Genomic DNA, 13,207 nt, shown 5'->3' with positions numbered 1-13,207 from the left:
GTACATAAATCAGCAGTATTTCTATACACCAACAATATCCAAGCTGAGTGCCAAATCAAGAATGCAATTTAATTCACAATAGACACATACACACACAAAAATACCAAGGAATAAAGGGAACCAGTGAGGTGAAAGATCTCTACAACAAGAAAACAATAATTACAAAGCACTGCTGAAAGAAATCAGAGCTGACCCAAACAAATGGAAAAACATTCCATGCTCAAGGATAGGAAGAATCAATATTGTTATAATTGCCATATACTATCAAAAGCAATCTCCAGATTGAATGTTATTCCTATCAAACTACCAATGTCATTTTTCACAGAATTAGAAAAAAAAACCTATTCTAAAATTTATAAGGAACTCAAAAAGAGCACAAATCACCAAAGCAATCCTAAGGAAAAAGAACAAAGCGGGAGGCATCACACTACCTCACTTCAAACTATACTACAAGGCTACCAGTAACCAAAACAGCATGGTATTTGTACAAAAACAGACACATAGACCATTAGAACAGGATAAAGAACCCAGAAATAAAGCCACACATCTACAACTAACTGATCTTTGGCAAAGGTGACAAAAATAAGCAATAGGAAAAGGACTTCTTATTCAATAAATGATTCTAGGATAACTGGCTATCTAGATGCCAGAATGAAACTGGACCCCTACTTATCACCATAAACAAAAAGTAACTCAAGAGGGATTAAAGGCTTAAATGTAAGACCTCGAACTATAAAAACTCCCAGCACTTTGGGAGACCAAGGCAGGTGGATCGCCTGAGCTCAGGAGTTCAAGACCAGCCTGGGCAACATGGTGAAACTCCGTGTTTACCAAAAAAAAATGAAGAATTAGCTGGGCATGGTGGCACATGCGCCTGTGGTCCCAGCTATTCAGAAGGCTGAGGTGGGAAGATTGTTTGAGCCTGGGAGGTGGAGATTGCAGCGAGTCAAAATCTCACCACCGCACTCCAGCCTAAGGGACAGAATGAGACCCCACTCAAAAAAGAAAAAAAATTCTGGAACTAGAGAGTGTTAAGAATGTCCTAAATGTCAGTGAATGATACACTTTAAAGTGCTTAATCTTACGTAAACTTTTCCTCAGTTTAGAAACTTTTTCAAATTCTTGAAAAAAATATGTAACATATTTAAATATACACATAAACATAAATATATACTATAAACATTTATAGCATACATATGTAATCTCTCTGCCATTTTGGGCTACCTTACAAACAAGGCAGAAGCAAACACATAAAAATTAAATATACATATATATACATATACACGCACACATAAATATGCATATTTATAAATTTAGAAATATAGAACATAGGTGACTATTCAAGGAAATATATATTTATGAGCATATAAATATATAGTTAACATATATAAATATATTTAATATAGAAATTTACACATATATATGTAGCACTCTGCCACTCTGGCATACTTCGCTCATACAGGGTAGAAGCAAACATATATACTCACATACATGTGTATGCACACACATAGGTGTGTTTTTATATATGTACATACAACTACTTATATTTATTAATATATATAGAAATACATAAAAAGAGTAAATATATACATAAGGGTATTGTTAAATTGAATTGTCTTTGTCCTAAAGCTGCCTCCATACTTATTTTAAGTTTGGCCTAATGAGTTCTCTATACATAGCTAGTTGTAATCTAACTTAATGTGTAAAAATAACTGTAACTTAACCCAAGACTATAGTCTTATAACATGTAACTATGTCTTAGCCAATGAAAACAGCTGAGCCTTCAGCCAATCAGAGGCTGAAAGCTGCCAAAACATGACTAGATAAGGTAAATGCCAACAGCAGCCAATCAGGCTGTTTCTGTGCACTTCTTTTTCTCTAGCTGTAAATATAACCTGCACATATGGTGGCACGGAGTGTTCTGAGCCATTTTTGGTGCAAACTGCTGCCTGATTCCTAAACGGTTTCTTTGCTCAAATAAACTCTGCTAAATTTAACGTATATAAAGGTTTTTTTTTAACAGATTAGTGTAGAAAATGCAATCTGAAGTAGAACTTTCATCAAACCCCAGAAGCATGGAGTGCCCAAGCACAGCGACCCACCAGGTCCATTGTGCACACAGATCTCTCACTGCAGCAGGGGTCCTGGGCAAGTTCTCTCTCAAATTTTGAAGCTCCAAGGATTTGTGTTTTGAGCTATGCATTTGTTTACCTTTGTAAGGGTTTTTTTTTTTTTAATTTTTTTATCCAGACTGGGTTTCGAAGTTGATTCTGAAATAATAAATAAAAGCTGTTTTATTTATTTAGTTAGTTTAATTTATTTAGTTTAAAGTAAATTTGTTGTAATTTTTTCTTTTGAGAGTTCTGGCAAGCTGGATGGGATCCACCTCCCAAGACCCCTTGAGGAATGCAGGAAAGACACTGCTGGCCCCTTTGCCCTCCTTCTGAGGTTGTACATTCCTCTTAGGCCAGACTCTGTTCTTTTTGCATTGAACCTTGATCCTTTTGGGTTTCGAGTCCCGGGTTTTGTGCTATGAGAGGGCAAATAACCTTGGGGTGGGTGCCAGTGGCCAGTTTGTGCTGTGAGATGACATATGGCCTTTTGAGGTTTGGGTAGCTGATGAGTCATTGGTAAAAACTTGACTGAGTCCAGCATCAAATTGGATTTGGTGGTGAACTGTATTGGATCGAGGTAAGAGGCCACTCAGTCTGATGATCAGATGGAAACTGGACTGGGTTCAGTAGATAGATAAGTTTGGCCTCCCTAAAGATAACCTAGAGTTACAGTGGTGACAGTGGGGAAACACTTACGAAGGTAAACAGGTGCATGTCTTCCCAGTTACAACAACTGCAGGGATTGAGAGTACTTCTACTTGTGCATGCAAACTAAAGACCCCTGTGCCCCAAGATGTCTGCCTTTTTTGCAAATAGCCAGGCCACTGGAAAAAGAATTGTCCACTTTTACAGCAGCCATCTCACAGGGCATCCCTTTGGCCTGGACTGTTTCCCCCCTAAGGGAAGCCCCCAAAGGCATCGCTCTTGGGACAACTATGAACTAATCTAATTAGCCCTTCCTGTTTTTTCTCTCTCTCTCTCTTTGATCCTGCTTCTCTCATGGGAACCCCTCCATTGACTGAAACCACTCTTTTCAAATCCTTGCTGCCACTTCTTTCTTGTTGTCATGAACTTTGCTATGTCCCCAAAGTCTTACTCAAGGAAAATAAGCCTTTCTGACTTAATTTCCTTGCTGAGAAGAGAAGGGTGGCCAGTAGCCAGGCTAGCGATAGAATTAATTGAATACGTCACCGAATTGATTAATCCCTACAGTGTTAAAAGAGAAGCACTAACAATGCCAGTGACCATGTGACATGGATTTAAGCTACAAGTCATAGAACTGTGATGAGAAGCCTCAGCGCTGTAAAACAGAGGGTGGAGGAAAGCTTTTCCTCTCTCAAATGAGCTTTGCCAGGTATACTTCTTGAAGAATAGGAAGTTGAAGTGTTCAGGACTTTTATGTCTATTCTACTTTGGCTTAGTTTACATGATTCTTAGTTTATTAGCCTAGAAATGGCCAAGAAAACTTAAGGCTCAATAATTAGTTATAAATATGAAATATCCTCAATTTTTAAGATAAACACAACTTATAAATGTATTTGTCTGTAAAAATTGTGTATATTTTTACAGAACATCTATTTCTTTCTTTTTTTTATTTATTTTTTATTATACTTTAAGTTCTAGGGTGCACATGCACAATGTGCAGGTTTGTTGCATATGTATACATGTGCCATGTTGGTGTGCTGCACCCATTAACTCATCATTTATATTAGGCATATCTCCTAGTGCTATCCCTCCCCCTTCCCCCCACCCCACAACAGGCCCCCATGTGTGATGTTCCCCTTCCTGTGTCCAAGTGTTCTCATTGTTCAATTCCCACCTATGAGTGAGAACATGCGGTGTTTGGTTTTTTGTCCTTGCGATAGTTTGCTGAGAATGATGGTTTCCAGCTTCATCCATGTCCCTACAAAGGACATGAACTCATCATTTTTTATAGATGCATAGTATTCCATGGTGTATATGTGCCACATTTTCTTAATCCAGTCTATCATTTTTGGACATTTGGGTTGGTTCCAAGTCTTTGCTATTGTGAATAGTGCTGCAATAAACATACATGTGCATGTGTCTTTATAGCAGCATGATTTATAATCCTTTGGGTATATACCCAGTAGCGGGATGGCTGGGTCAAATGGTATTTCTAGTTCTAGATCCCTGAGGAATGGCCACATTGTCTTCTGCAATGGTTGAACTAGTTTACAATCCCACCAACAGTGTGAAAGTGTTCCTATTTCTCCACATCCTCTCCAGCACCTGTTGTTTCCTGACTTTTTAATGATCGCCATTCTAACTGGTGTGAGATGGTATCTCATTGTGGTTTTGATTTGCATTTCTCTGATGGGTCTATTTCTTTAAAACAAAGGGAAGGTAGTCTCTCATTTACGTTAGTCTTTTTTCATAGCCTTTTGAACTTTGCAATTTCTATGTTTCGGAACCTATTTCTTACAGTTTTTCTATGCTAAACTCTGTCCTGGTCAGTTCTAGAGTGTATGAAGAACCAAATGATGTAATTGTATGCGACCTGGCTGTAGTGGAACAAATTTGACTCTTAAGCATGCAGGCTCTAATTTTCCTGTCTGGTTTTGGTAAGTATTCCTTACATAGGTTTTTTCTTTGAAAATCTGGGATTGAGAGGTTGATGAATGAAAATTAATCCTTTCACTTTGTTGTATATAGGTTTGCAATAATTAGGTAAGAGTGGAGTTTTAAGGTCATGGAAGGGGCTGATGACTTACAAATAATGGGCTCTGATTGGGCAACTACTCATCTGAGTTCCTTCCATTTGACCTAATTAAGCTTGTGAAATTTACACTAAGCCATGAGCTCATCTTTAAAAAGTTTTATTAAAAGATTTTCAGCTGTTCCAAATGGGACTTATTAGTAGAATGTGTTTTAAAGGATCATATCAGATGAATGAAAGGTATTTGATCCTTTGTTTCCTTAATAATAAAATGATGGTTTGGAAAAATAGGCTAGAGTATAACCACAGTGCTATTATTAGGCTTTCTTGTTAAACATAGGTCTAAGCCTAAGTATATCAATACAACAAATACTTACTGTTTCATTTCTAGTAATGAAAAAAAAAAAAAACAAGTCTTTCTGGCATAAAATTCATCTGGTTATTTTGAAACATTTTTGTAAAATAAATTTACATCTATAAAGGACATTTTTATTTGTAAGGAGGGGTATGTCTCTGTGCACTGGAAGAGAGGGAGGACTAAATCACTGGGAAGTCTTATGATAAAGAAGCCATTGGCTTAAATCAGCAAAGCAAGCCATCCCTTGGTTTAAGGTGTTTTTCCTGGCCATCCTGTCTTGACTGGAACTTTACCTACACCTTCCTTTTTGGTTTAGGCAAATTATAGTATCTAAACCTGAAGTCTCAGCTCTGTGTCTTTGAGATATAAATGTTCTACCATGTCTTCTCTGGAACCTGATAACTATCTATTTCTTTAAAATGCAAGTCTAGGGAGATGACTCATCAGAAAAAGAAGAAAAAAGAGGTATTTGGAAATTGTGCAAATTAAAGCAGCCCCTGATGCCAAAGTCTACACATTCCTGAGTGAGTCAGTTCTGGCCAGTTCTAGCTGGATCAAGAGAGCTCTGCTGGGCAGGCCTGAAGAGCACCTGGATGGCAGACACCTGAGGAGCCAAGTGCCTGAAACTTCCTCCACCTGCTTGAGGAGCACCAAAGCCCAGGTGCTGGCTGGACAAGCCCTTCTGGCTGCCTAAGCAGGTGGCAGAAGAAGGAAACAAGGTCAGCGGCAGAGTGTTGAACCCTGCCTCCCAGGTGGGTGGAAGATGCCTGTCGTCAAACTAGGGCCCAGCTTGCCGGGTGAGATGGGTGAACTGGTGATCTCCCAAGAGAGTGGACGTCAGAACTACATGGTCCTAGACTTCACCTCGGCCAGCAAAGGAGAGAGAGGGTTAATGTTAGCTGCACGAGGCCCACTCTAGCCTTAAATTGTGTAATTCAAACCCTTCCCTTGGAGACAAAACAAGCATGACAAGGAATTCTGAGGTCAGGGGACAAGAATCACAAGTTCCCTAGTGGGAGACTGAGGAGGCAGTGTCTTTCCTGCCCTCAGTCTACTGGCTAAGGACCTTCCTCAGCCTGACCTTTCCACATTGCACTTTCTGCTCTGTTTGCAATTTTCCTCCTTTAGTGCTGAGGGAATCCCAGTGTTCGATCCTGAAATGTATAGGTTCCTAATGGGTGGTTAAAAAAAACCTCAGCGAGAGAAGCAGAAAATGTTTCCTCTTCCTGAAAAACTGTAGAAAGACAGGCACCACTCTGGGTGAGGACATGGTCCTTGCAAATGTCTTTATGTTGTTTTTTTTTTTATTTTGAGATGAAGTTTTGCTGTTGTTGCCCAGACTGGAGTGCAGTGGTGCGATCTCTGCTCACTGCAACCTCCGCCTCCGGGGTTCAAGCAATTCTCCTACCTCAGCCTCCCGAGTAGCTGGAATTACAGGCACCTGCCACCACACCTGGCTAATTTTTTGTATTTTTAGTAGAGATGGGGTTTTGCCATGTTGGCCATGTTGGTCTCAAACTCCTGACCTCAAGTGAGCCACCTGCTTCTGCCTCCCAAAGTGCTGGGATTACAGGTGTGAGTCACCGCGTCCAGCCTGCAAACGTCTTTAAAGACAGTGTGTTTCAGAGGCTGTGACGGGGCCCTGTGAACATGCCAAATCTCGCAGTCCCTGGAGCTCTGAGGAGCAGGCCCAGCTCCTTGCCAGGCTGATGGTACTGAAACTCTGCTCTCCAAGACAAAACCTGATGGCCGTGCAAGATTTCTTAATCGACTGTGGACCGTGAGAGTCTGCATCTCATTTTAATGAAGATGGGAAAAGAAAGAACAAAAGAGCAACTCCCAGGTTATAAAGAAACTGGATTTTAGTATAATATTCAAGTGTAGCATTGCTAATAACAACAAACCTTTCCCCTCCCAAACGGTAAACACTTGCACTGCCTATTATACAAAAATTCAACCACCCTCTCTGTTCCCCCGATATCTCCTCCCCGGTGACCCCCCTCTCATGCGGCCTCATGAGCCTGGCCAGTGGTGAATGGCACTCTCAGGGGCATGAGACTCCATGTGAGTGGGACTCAGCTGGGACCCCTCTCCACGTGGGAGCTGGAGAAGCCACCCTAGTACCAGCTCAAAGTGTCCATGATGTCCCTGCTGCTGAGGTAGGGGCCACCTCTGAGCTGGTCTCGGGGTGTGGAGCTGCTGCTGGTAGTGGGCTCTGCCCTGAGGGCCTGGTGGCTGGTCGGAAGGGCAGGCACACATGGGTGACTCCCCAGGAACTCAGGCCACCTCCCCACCACAGCCCTGCACTGTGTGCTCCAGGCATGTGCTGAGTGCCTCATCAATCACCAGTGCCCTATTGATCCCAGTCTCCAGAGAGATCATTTAGCGTCACTCCACAGAGGGGGAAACTGAGGCCCAGAGAAGTAAGGTGACTCTCCCCAGTCACAGGGCTGGTCAGCAGTAGGATAGGAGGCTAGTCCCTTGCTGTCTGACTCCCTGAGCCCACCCATAGCCCAAGGCAGCCAACCTCTGCCCGCCCTGGTTCAGGCCCTGACTGGCCCCTGTGGTGGGTGATGTCTATCTCCCTGGCCTTTGTGCTCCCAGCCAACTGGGATGGAGCCTCCAGCTGGCATGACAGGTTGTAGCTATGGACAGAAGAGTGGCTGTGAGGCTGCCAGGAATCTCACCAGGGCCCCCTCCCAGGGCCTGTCCAGAGTGAGGTCTGGGTACCCCAGGCATTGCCAGACCACAGGATCTGATGTTGACCAAGAGGCCATGGCCACAGGCTTTCTGAGGCTGGCCCCCAGGGAGAGTTCAATCCTGCTGTCCCAATTCCTGCCCTGGCCTTACCTCTCAGTCTCACCGAGCCGCTTCATGGTCCCAAACCAGGACCCAAAGTGCTGCTTGGGCTCAAGGTTGTAATTATTGGCAGCCAACTGGAGCAGCGGACCTCCTTGCTTACTTTGAATTCCTGGGTCCAGAGGGAAAAACTGGGTGGTGACAGGGACTGGACAGGGATGCCACAGGAGCCCTGTGGGGGTGTTACATGGGGTGGTGGCCAGTCTTTGCTCATAGGAGACCCCCTCCTCCTCTCCAGTCCTGTCCCCACCTGTTCTCAGAGCTGGCTCAAACAGCAGCTCCTCCAGGAAGGTGTCCTTGGTTTCAACCTGGTACTCCCACCTGCAGGTCTTCCTGGAGTGTCTCCTGTTTCTCTCTGTATCCCCATAAATCTAAGATGAGGGGGATGGATTTGCCCACCGCTACTCACCTTATGACTCTTGTGAGGTTGATCAGTCTCCCCTGGAAGGCCAACAGCCGAAGTCCATCAGAAAGGGTCCTCTGGCCCAGAGCCAGCCCCTGCCCAGCTCTGTCATGCTGCACCCAGGGTGCAAGACCCAGATCAGGTCTGGGTGACAGGAGAGGTATAGAGGGGCTGAGGCTCAGGGGCCTTCTAGCCTAACTTGTCTGGGGACAGTTGGGGAAACTGAGACCCCAAGCAGGGAGGTATGGCTCCGAGAGATTATTCTCATTAACCTGGAATATTTTTGCAAGCTGTTAGGTATAGGAAGTCTGTCACAGGTAAGAGAAATGCTTTTTGAGAGCATGAGAGGCAGCAGGGTTGTGACAATATTGAAACACCACTGTGCAGATTCACCAATTGCCACCACCGGGAGCCTCCTGAGCGCCATTGCAGATGCACAGCCCTCCCCTGCAACCCCTGGACCTCCCCATGGTCTGGCACCTAAAGGGTTATGCCTCATGGCAGGAATCAGGGCCCTCAGGATGCCCTGCCCACTCCAAGGTCTGCCTCTGCTCTGATTGGTCACTGACATTCAGATTGTCACCCAAATATAAGAACGTTGGCAGAAAGACTCATTCAATACAAGTGGACTCAGACATAGATAGGAATTGGGTTGCAAAAAGCCCCTTTTGTTTCTTTTATTTTATTTTGGAAAAAACTTTTATTGTGAAAATTCACATATATATATAGAAAAAAAAATCAATCAATGCAAAAGGATAGACAATGAACAAATGAATTCCCCTTCCACTCCAGATCCCCACCCCAGATCCAGACCTCCTGAGCCCACTTCCCCCATCTCATCACAGATCAGACCTCCTGAGCCCACTTTCCCCATCTCATCACAGATCCAGACCTCCTGAGCCCACTTTCCCCATCTCATCACCAGTGATTTCTTGGGCTCTGCATTAGTTTTCTATTGCTGCTGCAACAAACAGCTATAGACTCAGTGGCTTCCATTTCTGTCTTATAGTTCTGGTTGCCAAAAGTCCTAAGAGGATCTCACTGGGCTAAAGTCAAGGGGCTGGCAGGGCTATGTCCCTTCTGGAGGCTCAAGGGATGAATCGGGTCCCTGCCTTTTCTAGCTTCTAGGGGCTCCAGCTTCTAGGTTTGTGGCCTCCTTCCTCCATCCTCAAAGCCAGCAACAGCAGGTGAAGTCCTCGCCCATCGTGCATCACTCTCCCTTCTGCCTCCTTCAACTTTTTTTTTTTTTTTTTTTTTTTTTTATTCAGGGGGAACGAGTACAGGATTCTTACATAGTCAAAAAGCTGCTCATACAGAAGCTCGGAACTTTCAATACAGCTTTGACTTTTTTGCCATTTTAATTTTCCATTTAATTTAAATATATTCTCTCATTTGACTTTCATAATCTGTGGAGAAATATTTCTATTTCGGCTTGTATTGACAAGCTGTTTCACACAGCCCTCACATCACCCAACCACCCAGCAGAGATCCTCATTCCCATGAAACAGATAAAGAAACTGAGGCCCAGGGAGGCTAAGAGTCCTGCCAGGATCATTCACCTTCCAAGGTAAGGAGCCAGTTCCAGACCTGAGTTTGTGCAGCTCCAAGCTCCCCCATCTTTCTACAATGCTAGATTTAGACTATAGCAATCTAGCAAGTGTGGCCACACAATGGTCAAGTTGGATTTAGATGATGTTCTCTATAAATCCATTCTCCTCTCCCGTGTAAGCAAGGCAAAGTACTCCAGGCCATGGGGAGTCCCTGAAGACTCGATGAACTGCAGTGGCCACATCAGGAGGTTGCAGGTTGACCAGAACTCACCGACACAGCAGGAGAGCAGCTTGGAACCTGCAACCCAGCCAAGACCCAGTGCCTTGGATTGGGGGAGAAAACATGCAGCCATTCCTCTCTCTCTGCTGGCTAGAGGGGATTCTGGCTTTTCCTGCCAGAGCCACCCCTTTCCCTCCTCCTAAAGTTGATGGTGGTTCTGTAAGGAAAGGGAGAAGTGCACGGTGTGATAGGGGCAGGAAGAGAAGAAAACGGAGGAGAGGAGGGGACTTTCCCATAAGCAGGCAGAAGAAAAGGCAGCTGTGGTGTGTGATGGACATGGATGCAGTGGTGTCCAATGTGGGATCAGCCCTAGAGGAGAGACAGAGAGAGAGACAGAAAAGTGAGAGTCCTGACCCTTACGATTAACATGGGATCTGCCTGCAAATGCTGTTTAGGGCCATCACCTCTTCCTGTACTGCTATTTTTGAGAGTGATGCTCCTGAGCCCCATGACCCAGTCAAATTTGATGTCCCCTTGAGCCAGATTCAGGGCTGGGAGTCCAGTGTGATCTGCCTGCATCTTGCTGCATTGAGAATAGGCCAGATCTTGACTCCAGTACAAGGGCTGGATATGAACAGGCAACAGCTGGGTTTCTGAGTCAGAAAGACTTGGTTAATTGCTAATTGCTTAGGCGAGTAATTTAATTTTGTTGAGTCAGATTCCTCAGCTATAAAATGCAGATGACAGTACTTATTCCTCCAGGTTGTGGGGAAAATGGAGATTCTAAGCACGATGTCCATTTCACAGAAAGATACCAATTTGGTGGCTTATTTTCCTTTCTACCTTCAGAAGTGGCCATCCCTGCCACCCAAACAGACCCTTGACTCTCAAGTGGATGGGGTCCCATTTGCACAGGGGGAGACCTTACAGCCTACATTGAGTCTATACTTACCACTTAGTGAGCATTGTATCCGCTCAGGGGCCTCTGTGGGCATCTGTCTCCTCTGCAGCATCTTTCCTCCCCACCGCTGGGTCTGCACATAACCCCCTCCTTGGGTTAGGCCTCTGATCAGTGAGGACCTTGGCATGGTGGTGATGGTCAGTCTTGGCATCAAATGAGCCAGTTTATATCATCAGCTATTCAATAAAACACTAATCTAGGTGTCACCGTGAAAGTATTTTGTGACATGGTTATGTACATGTTGTTACAAATGTGCATGATGCATTTACTACAGCATAGAATTTTGCCTGGGTGCCAGCCTGAAGTCTGTGCGACAGATCATAGCCATGTTAGTCCCACAGTCACGGGGGCCAATTGATTAAATTATTTTATCTCCCTTGAGAACTAAAAATAAAATCCTAAGCCCCCCACCCGACTTGACAGACCCCCTGTTGGCCAACGGAACCTCAAATGAATCTTAAAATTCAGTTCTTGGCCATGACAGGACAGGAGGTCAGACATACCTCCCTGTACCTCCCTCCCTCTTATGGTTTAGACCCAACAACTGAACAGCATTAATGTTAAAATAGAGATCCTGAAACTGACAGAACAGACTCTTTGTGGCAATAAGACCCCAAATTATAAACAGGACCTAGGGCCATGCCAGGCGAGGGTTAAGTCTTGTACCCTACTCTTACAGAGTAAACTAGATTCTAACTACCACATGATTTTTATTTTTCTCTAGCAGCCAAGCAAGCACTGGCTGTGAGAGAAGCAAGATTAAAACAATTACAACTCACCCAGTTTACAGACGCTGAGTAACTGATCTCCTGCCCCACCAACCTTAACGACAGCTTTCACTGGACAAGGGACTGATTTCAGTAACTTTCTCCTGATAAGAGACCATCCTCCATGGACTGGTTCTGGCCAGTTTTAGAGGCTTTGCCTTTACAGAGGCTGAGTACCTTCATGTCCCTGCTTCACTTTTTGATGTGTAGGGCCTAATTATAATACATTTAAATGTCAAGTCTCCACCCCAGAATGAACATGCATGTTTATTGAATATGCATGTGTTAGGACCTCTTTTATGAGTATTCTCATAAAATGATATAGCTCCTCTGATATCCTATTGAGTATGTATATGTAGCCAACTCGTTCGGCTCAAATTCCTGTCCTCTCCTTCACTCCCTGGAAGTGCCTGCCTCTGGCCTTGGCTGTAGGCCACACTTCCCAGCCTGTCATAATGGCCACCTTGCAGGCTGCAAACCTTTATAAGAAATAAAGCTCTCTTTTCTAAATTTATAAAATTGTGTGATTTTTCAGTTGATGCTCTCTTTCTACACACACACACACACAATTTATACAGAAAGCAATCTGGAGAATATATGTGAGAATGGATATTAAGTGTGTGGTACCATGCTGGAAGTAACATAAAGTTGGATTAGGCTAAATTTATTAATGTTGGCCCACTAAACAGAGATTCTGGATTCAGGGTTGTAGGTCAAAGCTTTAGAAAGGGCTCCAAGGGTTGGTTTGATCGGTTACTTGGTTGGTTGCTTGCTTGGTTGGTTGGTGCTTGCTTCCTTGCTTGGTCATTTGGTTGGTTTGTTGCTTGCTTGCTTGTTGGTTAATTGGTTGGCTGTTTGCTTATTTGTTTGGTGACTTGGTTGGTTTGCTGAAACAGAATCAGAGTTTACCTAAGGTACATAAAGTTGAGAGGCCACAACTTCCTTGGTTTATGTGTACAGGAAGGTATGTAAAAACTCAGGGAGACTGGATTTATTATGTCAGACCTGCTCACTCACACTGGAGGGTCTACAGAACATACATCTCACAACGATCATGAGAAAGAATATTGTGAGAGGAGCCCAGTATCCTGGAAGAGCTTTGAGCTTGTGCTCTCAGTAGGCAAAATGTTACAGCAGGAACTGCAGCCACTGGACTGAGATCTTTAAATAAAATGAGGATAATCGAATCCTGGTGTGGCAGGGAACATGGGCTGTCCTTAATCACCAAAGATGAGGTGGGTGTGGTCACCACAGTGGAAAGCAGTGTCAAAGCAGCAGTCAGAATGGTTTGACTCACA

At 44.0% G+C, this 13,207-nt stretch overlaps 1 long non-coding RNA gene across 1 annotated transcript; it reads left to right on the top strand.

Moving 5' to 3' along the window:
* The first annotated feature begins 3,900 nt into the window (after positions 1–3,900).
* Positions 3,901–12,372, top strand: LOC129052398 (uncharacterized). Its single transcript, XR_008517404.2, has 4 exons — positions 3,901–4,696; positions 5,576–5,901; positions 9,680–9,978; positions 11,867–12,372. It is a non-coding gene; the product is annotated as an uncharacterized LOC129052398 (long non-coding RNA).
* Positions 12,373–13,207: the final 835 nt, after the last annotated feature.

This window comes from Pongo abelii, chromosome 22, assembly GCF_028885655.2.
Source record: "Pongo abelii isolate AG06213 chromosome 22, NHGRI_mPonAbe1-v2.0_pri, whole genome shotgun sequence".
Taxonomy (NCBI): Eukaryota; Metazoa; Chordata; class Mammalia; order Primates; family Hominidae; genus Pongo; species Pongo abelii.
The sequence above is the reverse complement of the archived record's forward strand: the minus strand, read 5'-3'. Positions and strand labels throughout refer to the sequence as shown.